This window comes from Camellia sinensis, unplaced genomic scaffold, assembly GCF_055761805.1.
Source record: "Camellia sinensis isolate YWXY unplaced genomic scaffold, ASM5576180v1 Unanchor4, whole genome shotgun sequence".
NCBI lineage: Eukaryota > Viridiplantae > Streptophyta > Magnoliopsida > Ericales > Theaceae > Camellia > Camellia sinensis.
This window is the reverse complement of record NW_028129277.1, coordinates 18,855,001-18,867,500: the sequence shown is the minus strand read 5'-3', so window position 1 is coordinate 18,867,500 and position 12,500 is coordinate 18,855,001.

The window sequence follows — 12,500 nt, the reverse complement described above, 5'->3', positions numbered from 1 at the left end:
GACCTTTACCACTAGGGAAGCGTAGGCAACTCGAAGGCGAGTCGAAGACAACCTTAAGGCATTTACCCGAGGGACATGGAGGAATGCACCAGTGGAGTTCGCTGCACAGGCAGGGATTCGTCCAACTCGCACAAACCGAACACAACTCACGCGCCACGACGTACACTGTGCACCAGCCCCCCAAAACGAATCACCCCCCGAAGGACCAAGAAGCCCGACGAACGCGCGAAAACATTTAGAGAGGCCGAGCAAGCACCGGTTAGCGCGAACGCAAATAACAAGCGCAACAGGCAACTTTCGAGGGACATACTTTTCGCAACAAGCTTCCACTAGGAAAGCACAGGCAACTCGTTCGAACGTCAAAGCCAACCAAATGGCAATTACCCGAGGGACATGCTTTTCGCAAGGCACCTTCCACTAGGGAAGCGCAGACAACCCGAAGGCGAGTCGAAGACAACCTAAAGGCGATCACCCGAGGGACATGGAGGAATGCACCAGTGGAGTTCGCTGCACAGGCAGGGATCCGTCCAACTCGCACAAACCGAACACAACTCACGCGCCACGACGTACACTGTGCACCAGCCCCCCAAAACGAATCACCCCCCGAAGGACTAAGAAGCCCGACGAACGCGCGAAAACATTTAGAGAGGCCGAGCAAGCACCGGTTAGCGCGAATGAAAGTAACAAGCGCAACAGGCAACTTTCGAGGGACATACTTTTCGCAACAAGCTTCCACTAGGAAAGCATAGGCAACTCGTTCGAACGTCAAAGCCAACCAAATGGCAATTACCCGAGGGACACGCTTTTCGCAAGGCACCTTCCACTAGGGAAGCGCAGGCAACCCGAAGGCGAGTCGAAGACAACCCGAGGGACATGGAGGAATGCACCAGTGGAGTTCGCTGCACAGGCAGGGATCCGTCCAACTCGCACAAACCGAACACAACTCACGCGCCACGACGTACACTGTGCACCAGCCCCCCAAAACGAATCACCCCCCGAAGGACTAAGAAGCCCGACGAACGCGCGAAAACATTTAGAGAGGCCGAGCAAGCACCGGTTAGCGCGAATGCAAATAACAAACGCAACAGGCAACTTTCGAGGGACATACTTTTCGCAACAAGCTTCCACTAGGAAAGCATAGGCAACTCGTTCGAACGTCAAAGCCAACCAAATGGCAATTACCCGAGGGACACGCTTTTCGCAAGGCACCTTCCACTAGGGAAGCGCAAGCAACCCGAAGGCGAGTCGAAGACAACCCGAGGGACATGGAGGAATGCACCAGTGGAGTTCGCTGCACAGGCAGGGATCCGTCCAACTCGCACAAACCGAACACAACTCACGCGCCACGACGTACACTGTGCACCAGCCCCCCAAAACGAATCACCCCCCGAAGGACTAAGAAGCCCGACGAACGCGCGAAAACATTTAGAGAGGCCGAGCAAGCACCGGTTAGCGCGAATGCAAATAACAAACGCAACAGGCAAATTTCGAGGGACATACTTTTCGCAACAAGCTTCCACTAGGAAAGCATAGGCAACTCGTTCGAACGTCAAAGCCAACCAAATGGCAATTACCCGAGGGACACGCTTTTCGCAAGGCACCTTCCACTAGGGAAGCGCAAGCAACCCGAAGGCGAGTCGAAGACAACCCGAGGGACATGGAGGAATGCACCAGTGGAGTTCGCTGCACAGGCAGGGATCCGTCCAACTCGCACAAACCGAACACAACTCACGCGCCACGACGTACACTGTGCACCAGCCCCCCAAAACGAATCACCCCCCGAAGGACCAAGAAGCCCGACGAACGCGCGAAAACATTTAGAGAGGCCGAGCAAGCACCGGTTAGCGCGAATGCAAATAACAAACGCAACAGGCAACTTTCGAGGGACATACTTCTCGCAACAAGCTTCCACAAGGAAAGCACAGGCAACTCGTTCGCACGCCAAAGCCAACCAAATGGCAATTTAACCGAGGGACATGCATTTCGCAAGGCAACTTGTACAATTACCCGAGGGACATGGCATGCTTGCCAAGGCCGTGGCTTGGCATGCTTGCCAAGGCCGTGGCATGACATGCTGCTGGCCAAGGCCGGGCATGCCATGCTGATGGCCGAGGCCGTGGCAAGGCATGCTGATGGCCGAGGCCGTGGCAAGGCATGCTGATGGCCGAGGCCGTGGCAAGGCATGCTGCTGGCCAAGGCGTTGGCATGGCATGCTGCTGCTGACCAAGGCTTGGGCTTGCCATGCTGCCGGCCAAGGCCGCGGCATGGCATGCTGCCGGCCAAGGCCGCGGCATGCCATGTTGCTGGCCAAGGCCGTGGCATGGCATGCTGCTGGCCAAGGCCGTGGCATGACATGCTGGCCAAGGCCGGGGCATGGCAAGCTGCTGGCCAAGGTCGTGGCATGGCACGCTGCTGGCCAAGGCCGGGGCATAGCACGCTGCTGGCCATGGCCGTGGCTTGGCAAGGTTGCCAAGGCCGGGGCATGGCGTGCTGCTGGCCAAGGCTTTGGCATGCCATGTTGCTGGCCAAGGCTGTGGCATGGCATGCTGCTGGCCAAGGCTGTGGCATGGCATGCTGCTGGCCAAGGCCGTGGCATGACATGCTGGCCAAGGCCGGGGCATGGCATGCTGCTGGCCAAGGTCGTGGCATGGCATGCTGCTGGCCAAGGCCGTGGCATGACATGCTTGCCAAGGCCAGGGCATGGCATGCTGCTGGCCAAGGCTTTGGCATGCCATGTTGCTGGCCAAGGCTGTGGCATGGCATGCTGCCCTAGGCCAACGTGCCACCGCCACCGCCGCGGGCCGCCACTCGACGCATCCCGTGCTTGGCTATGTAGTTTCGATGCCACAAGCCAATGCCACAAGCCAAGCGATGGCATGTGCCAAGCGCCCGCCTAGGCATAGGCGTGGCCTGTGGCCTGGCCATGCTGGCCAGCCTTAAGGGAGGTGCCCCCCCCTTATAATAGCCTGTTAAGCCCTTTTCAATCTGGCAGGAGGAAACATCAAGCATGTTCGAGGAGTCATAATGGGGTTTTTTTAAAAAGTAATGGTTTTTTGCCAAAACTTTCAACATGAAAGTTGTATGAAATAATTTAATACACCATAAAAAAAATTATAAAAAAATATTTGGCCACCGGAATATTTTATTTTAATTTATTTCAATTTTAATACTTAAAAAATAATAAAAATTACTAAAAATACTCAAAAAATTCTAGAAAAATTCCAACAATTATAAGATGAGGCACTAGTAATTATAGTAATTTTTTTAATTATTTTTTTATTTTTAATTTATTTTATTATAATTTTTATGAGTAAATAAATAATTAAAAAGCCCGACGAACGTGCAAAAACTCTTAGAGAAACCCAGCAAGCATCGGATAGCTCGAATGCAAATAACAAACGCAACAGGCAACTTCCGAGGGACATACTTTTCCCAACAAGCTTCCACTGGGGAAAGCACTAGCAACGTGTTCGCAAGTCAAAGGCAACCAAACCGGCTATTACCCGAGGGACAAGCATTTCGCAGGGCAACATATACGTAAGTCAAAGCCAAACCAAATGGCAATTACACGAGGGACAGGATTGCTTGCCAAGGGCGTGGCATGCGATGTTCTAGCCCAAGGCCAAGGCACGCCACGCTGCGGGACAAGGCCGTGGCAAGACATGCGGCTGGCCTTGGCCTTGGCATGGCATGCCGCCGGCTTTGGCTGGGCTGCGTTGGCCTTGCCATGGAATGTTGCTGGCTTCGGATGGGCTGCCTCGGCCTTGGCCTTGGCCGTGGCATGGCATGGCATGCTGCTGGCCTTGGCCTTGGCCTTGGCATGGCATGCTGCTGGCTTTGGCTGGGCTGCCTTGGCCGTGGCATGGCATGCTGCTGGCTTTGGCTGGGCTGCCTTGGCCGTGGCATGGCATGCTGCTGGCCTAGGCCTTGGCATGGCATGCTGCTGGCTTTGGCTGGGCTGCCTTGGCCGTGGCATGGCATGCTGCTGGCCTAGGCCTTGGCATGGCATGCTGCTGGCTTTGGCTGGCAGCCTTGGCCGTGGCATGGCATGCTGCTGGCCTTGGCCTTGGCATGGCATGCTGCTGGCTTTGGCTGGCCTGCCTTGGCCGTGGCATGGCATGCTGCTGGCCTTGGCCTTGGCATGGCATGCTGCTGGCTTTGGCTGGCCTGCCTTGGCCGTGGCATGGCATGCTGCTGGCCTAGGCCTTGGCATGGCATGCTGCTGGCTTTGGCTGGCCTGCCTTGGCCGTGGCATGGCATGCTGCTGGCCTAGGCATGGCATGGCATGCTGCTGGCTTTGGCTGGGCTGCCTTGGCCGTGGCATGGCATGCTGCTGGCCTTGGCCTTGATATGGCATGCTGCTGGCTTTGGCTGGGCTGCCTTGGCCGTGGCATGGCATGCTGCTGGCCTAGGCCTTGGCATGGCATGCTGCTGGCTTTGGCTGGGCTGCCTTGGCCTTGGCATGGCATGCTGCTGGCTTTGGCTGGCCTGCCTTGGCCGTGGCATGGCATGCTGCTGGCCTAGGCCATGGCATGGCATGCTGCTGGCTTTGGCTGGGCTGCCTTGGCCGTGGCATGGCATGCTGCTGCCCTTGGCCTTGATATGGCATGCTGCTGGCTTTGGCTGGGCTGCCTTGGCCGTGGCATGGCATGCTGCTGGCCTAGGCCTTGGCATGGCATGCTGCTGGCTTTGGCTGGCCTGCGTTGGCCGTGGCATGGCATGCTGCTGGCCTAGGCCTTCGCATGGCATGCTGCTGGCCTAGGCCTTCGCATGGCATGCTGCTGGCTTTGGCTGGGCTGCCTTGGCCGTGGCATGGCATGCTGCTGGCCTTGGCCTTGGCATGGCATGCTGCTGGCTTTGGCTGGGCTGCCTTGGCCGTGGCATGGCATGCTGGTGGCCTAGGCCTTGGCATGGCATGCTGCTGGCTTTGGCTGGCCTGCCTTGGCCGTGGCATGGCATGCTGCTGGCCTAAGCCTTGGCATGGCATGCTGCTGGCTTTGGTTGGGCTGCCTTGGCCGTGGCATGGCATGCTGCTGGCCTTGGCCTTGGCATGGCATGCTGCTCGCTTTGGCTGGCCTGCCTTGGCCGTGGCATGGCATGCTGCTGGCCTAGGCCTTGGCATGGCATGCTGCTGGCTTTGGCTGGGCTGCCTTGGCCGTGGCATGGCATGCTGCTGGCCTTGGCCTTGGCATGCCATGCTGTTGGCTTTGGCTGGCCTGCCTTGGCCGTGGCATGGCATGCTGCTGGCCTAGGCCTTGGCATGGCATGCTGCTGGCTTTGGCTGGGCTGCCTTGGCCGTGGCATGGCATGCTGCTGGCCTTGGCCTTGGCATGGCATGCTGCTGGCTTTGGCTGGGCTGCCTTGGCCGTGGCATGGCATGCTGCTGGCCTTGGCCTTGGCATGGCATGCTGCTGGCTTTGGCTGGGCTGCCTTGGCCGTGGCATGGCATGCTGCTGGCCTAGGCCTTGGCATGGCATGCTGCTGGCTTTGGCTGGGCTGCCTTGGCCGTGGCATGGCATGCTGCTGGCCTAGGCCTTGGCATGGTATGCTGCTGGCCTAGGCCTTGGCATGGCATGCTGCTGGCTTTGGCTGGCAGCCTTGGCCGTGGCATGGCATGCTGCTGGCCTTGGCCTTGGCATGGCATGCTGCTGGCCTTGGCCTTGGCATGGCATGCTGCTGGCTTTGGCAGGCCTGCCTTGGCCGTGGCATGGCATGCTGCTGGCCTTGGCCTTGGCATGGCATGCTGCTGGCTTTGGCTGGCCTGCCTTGGCCGTGGCATGGCATGCTGCTGGCCTAGGCCTTGGCATGGCATGCTGCTGGCTTTGGCTGGCCTGCCTTGGCCGTGGCATGGCATGCTGCTGGCCTAGGCATGGCATGGCATGCTGCTGGCTTTGGCTGGGCTGCCTTGGCCGTGGCATGGCATGCTGCTGGCCTTGGCCTTGATATGGCATGCTGCTGGCTTTGGCTGGGCTGCCTTGGCCGTGGCATGGCATGCTGCTGGCCTAGGCCTTGGCATGGCATGCTGCTGGCTTTGGCTGGGCTGCCTTGGCCGTGGCATGGCATGCTGCTGGCCTTGGCCTTGGCATGGCATGCTGCTGGCTTTGGCTGGCCTGCCTTGGCCGTGGCATGGCATGCTGCTGGCCTAGGCCATGGCATGGCATGCTGCTGGCTTTGGCTGGGCTGCCTTGGCCGTGGCATGGCATGCTGCTGCCCTTGGCCTTGATATGGCATGCTGCTGGCTTTGGCTGGGCTGCCATGGCCGTGGCATGGCATGCTGCTGGCCTAGGCCTTGGCATGGCATGCTGCTGGCTTTGGCTGGCCTGCGTTGGCCGTGGCATGGCATGCTGCTGGCCTAGGCCTTGGCATGGCATGCTGCTGGCTTTGGCTGGGCTGCCTTGGCCGTGGCATGGCATGCTGCTGGCCTTGGCCTTGGCATGGCATGCTGCTGGCTTTGGCTGGGCTGCCTTGGCCGTGGCATGGCATGCTGGTGGCCTAGGCCTTGGCATGGCATGCTGCTGGCTTTGGCTGGCCTGCCTTGGCCGTGGCATGGCATGCTGCTGGCCTAAGCCTTGGCATGGCATGCTGCTGGCTTTGGTTGGGCTGCCTTGGCCGTGGCATGGCATGCTGCTGGCCTAGGCCTTGGCATGGCATGCTGCTCGCTTTGGCTGGCCTGCCTTGGCCGTGGCATGGCATGCTGCTGGCCTAGGCCTTGGCATGGCATGCTGCTGGCTTTGGCTGGGCTGCCTTGGCCGTGGCATGGCATGCTGCTGGCCTTGGCCTTGGCATGCCATGCTGTTGGCTTTGGCTGGCCTGCCTTGGCCGTGGCATGGCATGCTGCTGGCCTAGGCCTTGGCATGGCATGCTGCTGGCTTTGGCTGGGCTGCCTTGGCCGTGGCATGGCATGCTGCTGGCCTTGGCCTTGGCATGGCATGCTGCTGGCTTTGGCTGGGCTGCCTTGGCCGTGGCATGGCATGCTGCTGGCCTTGGCCTTGGCATGGCATGCTGCTGGCTTTGGCTGGGCTGCCTTGGCCGTGGCATGGCATGCTGCTGGCCTAGGCCTTGGCATGGCATGCTGCTGGCTTTGGCTGGGATGCCTTGGCCGTGGCATGGCATGCTGCTAGCCTAGGCCGTGGCATGGCATGCTGCTGGCCTTGGCCTTGGCATGGCATGCTGCTGGCTTTGGCTGGCCTGCCTTGGCCGTGGCATGGCATGCTGCTGGCCTAGGCCTTGGCATGGCATGCTGCTGGCTTTGGCTGGCCTGCCTTGGCCGTGGCATGGCATGCTGCTGGCCTAGGCCTTGGCATGGCATGCTGCTGGCTTTGGCTGGCCTGCCTTGGCCGTGGCATGGCATGCTGCTGGCCCAGGCCGTGCGCATGCCATGCCGTGCTGCCCACGCCGCGGGCATGCCAGGCCGGCTGCATGCCAGGCCGCCCAGGCCGTGCGCATGCCATGCCGTGCTGCCCATGCCGCGCGCATGCCAGGCCGCCCACGCCCGCGCGCATGCCACGCCATGCTGCCCAAGGCCGCGCCCAGGCCGCGCAAGGCCGCGCCCAGGCCGCCCAAGGCCGCGCCCAGGCCGCGCAAGGCCGCGCCCAGGCCGCCCAAGGCCGCGCCCAGGCCGCGCAAGGCCGCCCAAGGCCGCGGTCCAGGCCGCCCAAGGCCGCGGCCGAGCCGCCCCAGGCCGCAGCCCAGGCCGCGGTCGAGCCGCAGTGCATGTAACCCAAGGCCGCAGCCCAGGCCGCGCCCAACATGGGGCGTACCTGCCACTGCCTTGCCCTGGGCAAGGGAGGTGCCCCCCCCTTATAATAGCCTGTTAAGCCCTTTTCAATCTGGCAGGAGGAAACATCAAGCATGTTCGAGGAGTCATAATGGGGTTTTTTTAAAAAGTAATGGTTTTTTGCCAAAACTTTCAACATGAAAGTTGTAGGAAATAATTTAATACACCATAAAAAAAATTAAAAAAAATATTTTTTTACAGAAAATATTTTATTTTAATTTATTTCGATATTAATACTTAAAAAATAATAAAAATTAATAAAAATAGTCAAAAAATTATGGAAAAATTCCCATAATTAAAGGATGATTCACTAGTAATTATAGAAATTATTAAATTATTTTTTTCATTTTTTTTATTTTATTTTGATTTTTTTATGCCAAATAAGGGCTTTAAAAATTCGAAAAGCTCCAGAAAAATTGCAAAAAAATAGGGAATGACATTTAAAATTGATTGTAGTGCATTTTTAATTGTGTTGCACGGTTTGGGTAAGATTATAAAAGAATCATGTTCAAAAAGATCGATCGAGGCGGTGGCACGCCATGGCCTTGGCCTTGGCCTTGGCCTTTGCCCGCGGCCTTGGCCTTTGCCTTGGCCTTGGCCATGCCTTGCACAGGGACTTGGCCTTGCCCACTGCCTTGGCCTTGGCTTTGGCCTTGGCCTTGGCATGGCATGGCATGCTCGCCGAGGCCGTGGCATGCCTTGCTGCTAGCCAAGGCCGTGGCGTGGCATGCTCGCCCAGCCCGTGGCATGCCGTGCTCGCCCAGCCCGTGGCACGCCATGTTGGCCCAAGGCATTGGCATGGCATGCCGGCCAAGGCATGCTGGCCAACGCTGCACAAGGCGGTGCCATGGCATGGCATGCTGACCAAGACCGTGCCATGGCATGCTGGGCGAGGCCGGGGCATGGCATGCTGGCCGAGGCCGTGGCTTGCCATGCCGCCACGGCCGTGGCATGCCGGGCAACGGACCGGCATGGCCCAGCCCGTGGCACGCCATGTTGGCCCAAGGCATTGGCATGGCATGCCGGCCAAGGCATGCTGGCCAACGCTGCGGCACGGCGTGCTGGACAAGGCGGTGCCATGGCATGGCATGCTGACCAAGACAGTGCCATGGCATGCTGGCCGAGGCCGTGGCATGGCATGCTGGCCGAGGCCGTGGCTTGCCATGCCGCCACGGCCGTGGCATGCTGGGCAACGGACCGGCATGGCATGCTGGCCGTGGCGGTGGCACGACATGCTGGCCAAGGCAGTGGCATGGCATGTAGGCCAAGGCTAAGGCATGGCACGCTGTGGCATGGCACGCTGGCCAAGGCAGTCGCAAGGCATGCGGGCCGAGGCCGCGGCACGGCCCGCTGGGCAACGCGGTGGCATGGCATGCTGGGCAACGCCGTGGCAAGGCATGCGGGCCGAGGCCTTGGCATGGCATGCTGGCCGAGGCCGTGGCATGGCATGCGGGCCGAGGCCGTGGCATGGCATGGCATGCGGGCCGAGGCCGTGGCATGGCATGCGGGCCGAGGCCGTGGCGTGGCATGGCATGGCATGTTGGGCAACGCCGTGGCAAGACATGCGGGCCGAGGCCGTGGCATGGCATGTTGGGCAACGCCCTGGCAAGCCATGCGGGCCGAGGCCGTGGCGTGGCATGTTCGCCAAGGCTAAGGCATGGCACGCCGGGCAACGCGGTGCATTGGCATGCTGGGCAGCGCGGTGGCAAGGCATGGGGGCCGAGGCCGTGGCATGGCATGTTGGGCAACGCCGTGGCAAGACATGCGGGCCGAGGCCGTGGCATGGCATGCGGGCCGAGGCCGTGGCACGACATGTTGGCCAAGGCTAAGGCATGGCACGCCGGGCAACGCGGTGGCATGGCATGCTGGGCAACGCGGTGGCAAGGCATGCGGGCCGAGGCCGTGGCATGGCATGTTGGGCAACGCCGTAGAAGGGCATGCGGGCCGAGGCCGTGGCATGGCATGCGGGCCGAGGCCGTGGCATGGCATGTTGGGCGACGCCGTAGCAAGGCATGCGGGCCGAGGCCGTGGCATGTCATGCGGGCCGAGGCCGTGGCATGGCATGCGGGCCGAGGCCGTGGCATGGCATGTTGGCCGAGGCCGTGGCAAGGCATGCGGGCCGAGGCCGTGGCATGGCATGTTTGGCAACGCCGTGGCAAGACATGCGGGCCGTGGCATGGCATGGCATGCGGGCCGAGGCCGTGGCACGACATGTTGGCCAAGGCTAAGGCATGGCACGCCGGGCAACGCGGTGGCATGGCACGCCGGGCAACGCGGTGGCAAGGCATGCGGGCCGGGGCCGTGGCATGGCATGTTGGGCGACGCCGTAGCAAGGCATGCGGTCCGAGGCCGTGGCATGTCATGCGGGCCGAGGCCATGGCATGGCATGCGGGCCGAGGCCGTGGCATGGCATGTTGGGCGACGCCGTAGCAAGGCATGCGGGCCGAGGCCGTGGCATGTCATGCGAGCCGAGGCCGTGGCATGGCATGCGGGCCGAGGCCGTGGCATGGCAAGTTGGGCGACGTCGTGGCAAGGCATGCGGGCCGAGGCCGTGGAATGTCACGCGGGCCGAGGCCGTGGCATGGCATGCGGGCAGAGGCCGTGGCATGGCATGTTGGGCGACGCCGTCGCAAGGCATGCGGGCCGAGGCCGTGGCATGGCATGCGGGCCGAGGCCGTGGCATGGCATGTTGGGCGACGCCGTAGCAAGGCATGCGGGCCGAGGCCGTGGCATGTCATGGCATGTTGGGCGACGCCGTAGCAAGGCATGCGGGCCGAGGCCGTGGCATGGCATGTTTGGCAACGCCGTGGCAAGACATGAGGGCCGTGGCATGGCATGGCATGCGGGCCGAGGCCGTGGCACGACATGTTGGCCAAGGCTAAGGCATGGCACGCCGGGCAACGCGGTGGCATGGCATGCGGGCCGGGGCCGTGGCATGGCATGTTGGCCAACGTCGTAGCAAGGCATGCGGGCCGAGGCCGAGGCCGTGGCACGGCATGCGGGCCGAGGCTGTGGCATGGCATGTTGGGCGACGCCGTAGCAAGGCATGCGGTCCGAGGCCGTGGCATGTCATGCGGGCCGAGGCCGTGGCATGGCATGCGGGCCGAGGCCGTGGCATGGCATGTTGGGCGACGCCGTAGCAAGGCATGCGGGCCGAGGCCGTGCCGTGGCATGCGGGCCGAGGCCGTGGCATGGCATGCGGGCCGAGGCCGTGGCATGGCATGTTGGGCGACGCCGTAGCAAGGCATGCGGTCCGAGGCCGTGGCCTGTCATGCGGGCCGAGGCCGTGGCATGGCATGCGGGCCGAGGCCGTGGCATGGCATGCGGGCCGAGGCCGTGGCATGGCATGTTGGGCGACGCCGTAGCATGGCATGCGGGCCGAGGCCGTGGCATGTCATGCGCGCCGAGGCCGTGGCATGGCATGCGGGCCGAGGCCGTGGCATGGCAAGTTGGGCGACGTCGTGGCAAGGCATGCGGGCCGAGGCCGTGGCATGGCATGCGGGCCGAGGCCGTGGCAAGGCATGTTGGGCGACGCCGTCGCAAGGCATGCGGGCCGAGGCCGTGGCATGTCATGCGGGCCGAGGCCGTGGCATGGCATGCGGGCCGAGGCCGTGGCATGGCATGTTGGGCGACGCCGTAGCAAGGCATGCGGGCCGAGGCCGTGCCGTGGCATGCGGGCCGAGGCCGTGGCATGGCATGTTGGGCGACGCCGTAGCAAGGCATGCGGTCCGAGGCCGTGGCATGTCATGCGGGCCGAGGCCGTGGCATGGCATGCGGGCCGAGGCCGTGGCATGGCATGTTGGGCGACGCCGTAGCAAGGCATGCGGTCCGAGGCCGTGGCATGTCATGCGGGCCGAGGCCGTGGCATGGCATGCGGGCCGAGGCCGTGGCATGGCATGTTGGGCGACGCCGTAGCAAGGCATGCGGGCCGAGGCCGTGCCGTGGCATGCGGGCCGAGGCCGTGGCATGGCATGTTGGGCGACGCCGTAGCAAGGCATGCGGTCCGAGGCCGTGGCATGTCATGCGGGCCGAGGCCGTGGCATGGCATGCGGGCCGAGGCCGTGGCATGGCATGTTGGGCGACGCCGTAGCAAGGCATGCGGGCCGAGGCCGTGGCATGTCATGCGGGCCGAGGCCGTGGCATGGCATGCGGGCCGAGGCCGTGGCATGGCAAGTTGGGCGGCGTCGTGGCAAGGCATGCTGGCCGAGGCCGTGGCATGTCATGCGGGCCGAGGCCGTGGCATGGCATGCGGGCCGAGGCCGTGGCAAGGCATGTTGGGCGACGCCGTAGCAAGGCATGCGGGCCGAGGCCGTGGCATGTCATGCGGGCCGAGGCCGTGGCACGTCATGCGGGCCGAGGCCGTGGCATGGCATGTTTGGCCACGCCGTGGCAAGACATGCGGGCCGTGGCATGGCATGGCATGCGGGCCGAGGCCGTGGCTCGACATGTTGGCCAAGGCTAAGGCATGGCACGCCGGGCAACGCGGTGGCATGGCATGCTGGGCAACGCGGTGGCAAGGCATGCGGGCCGAGGCCGTGGCATGGCATGTTGGGCAACGCCGCAGCAAGGCATGCGGGCCGAGGCCGTGGCATGGCATGCGGGCCGAGGCCGTGGCATGGCATGCGGGCCGAGGCCGTGGCATGGCATGCGGGCCGAGGCCGTGGCATGGCATGTTGGGCGACGCCGTAGCAAGGCATGCGGTCCGAGGCCGTGGCATGTCATG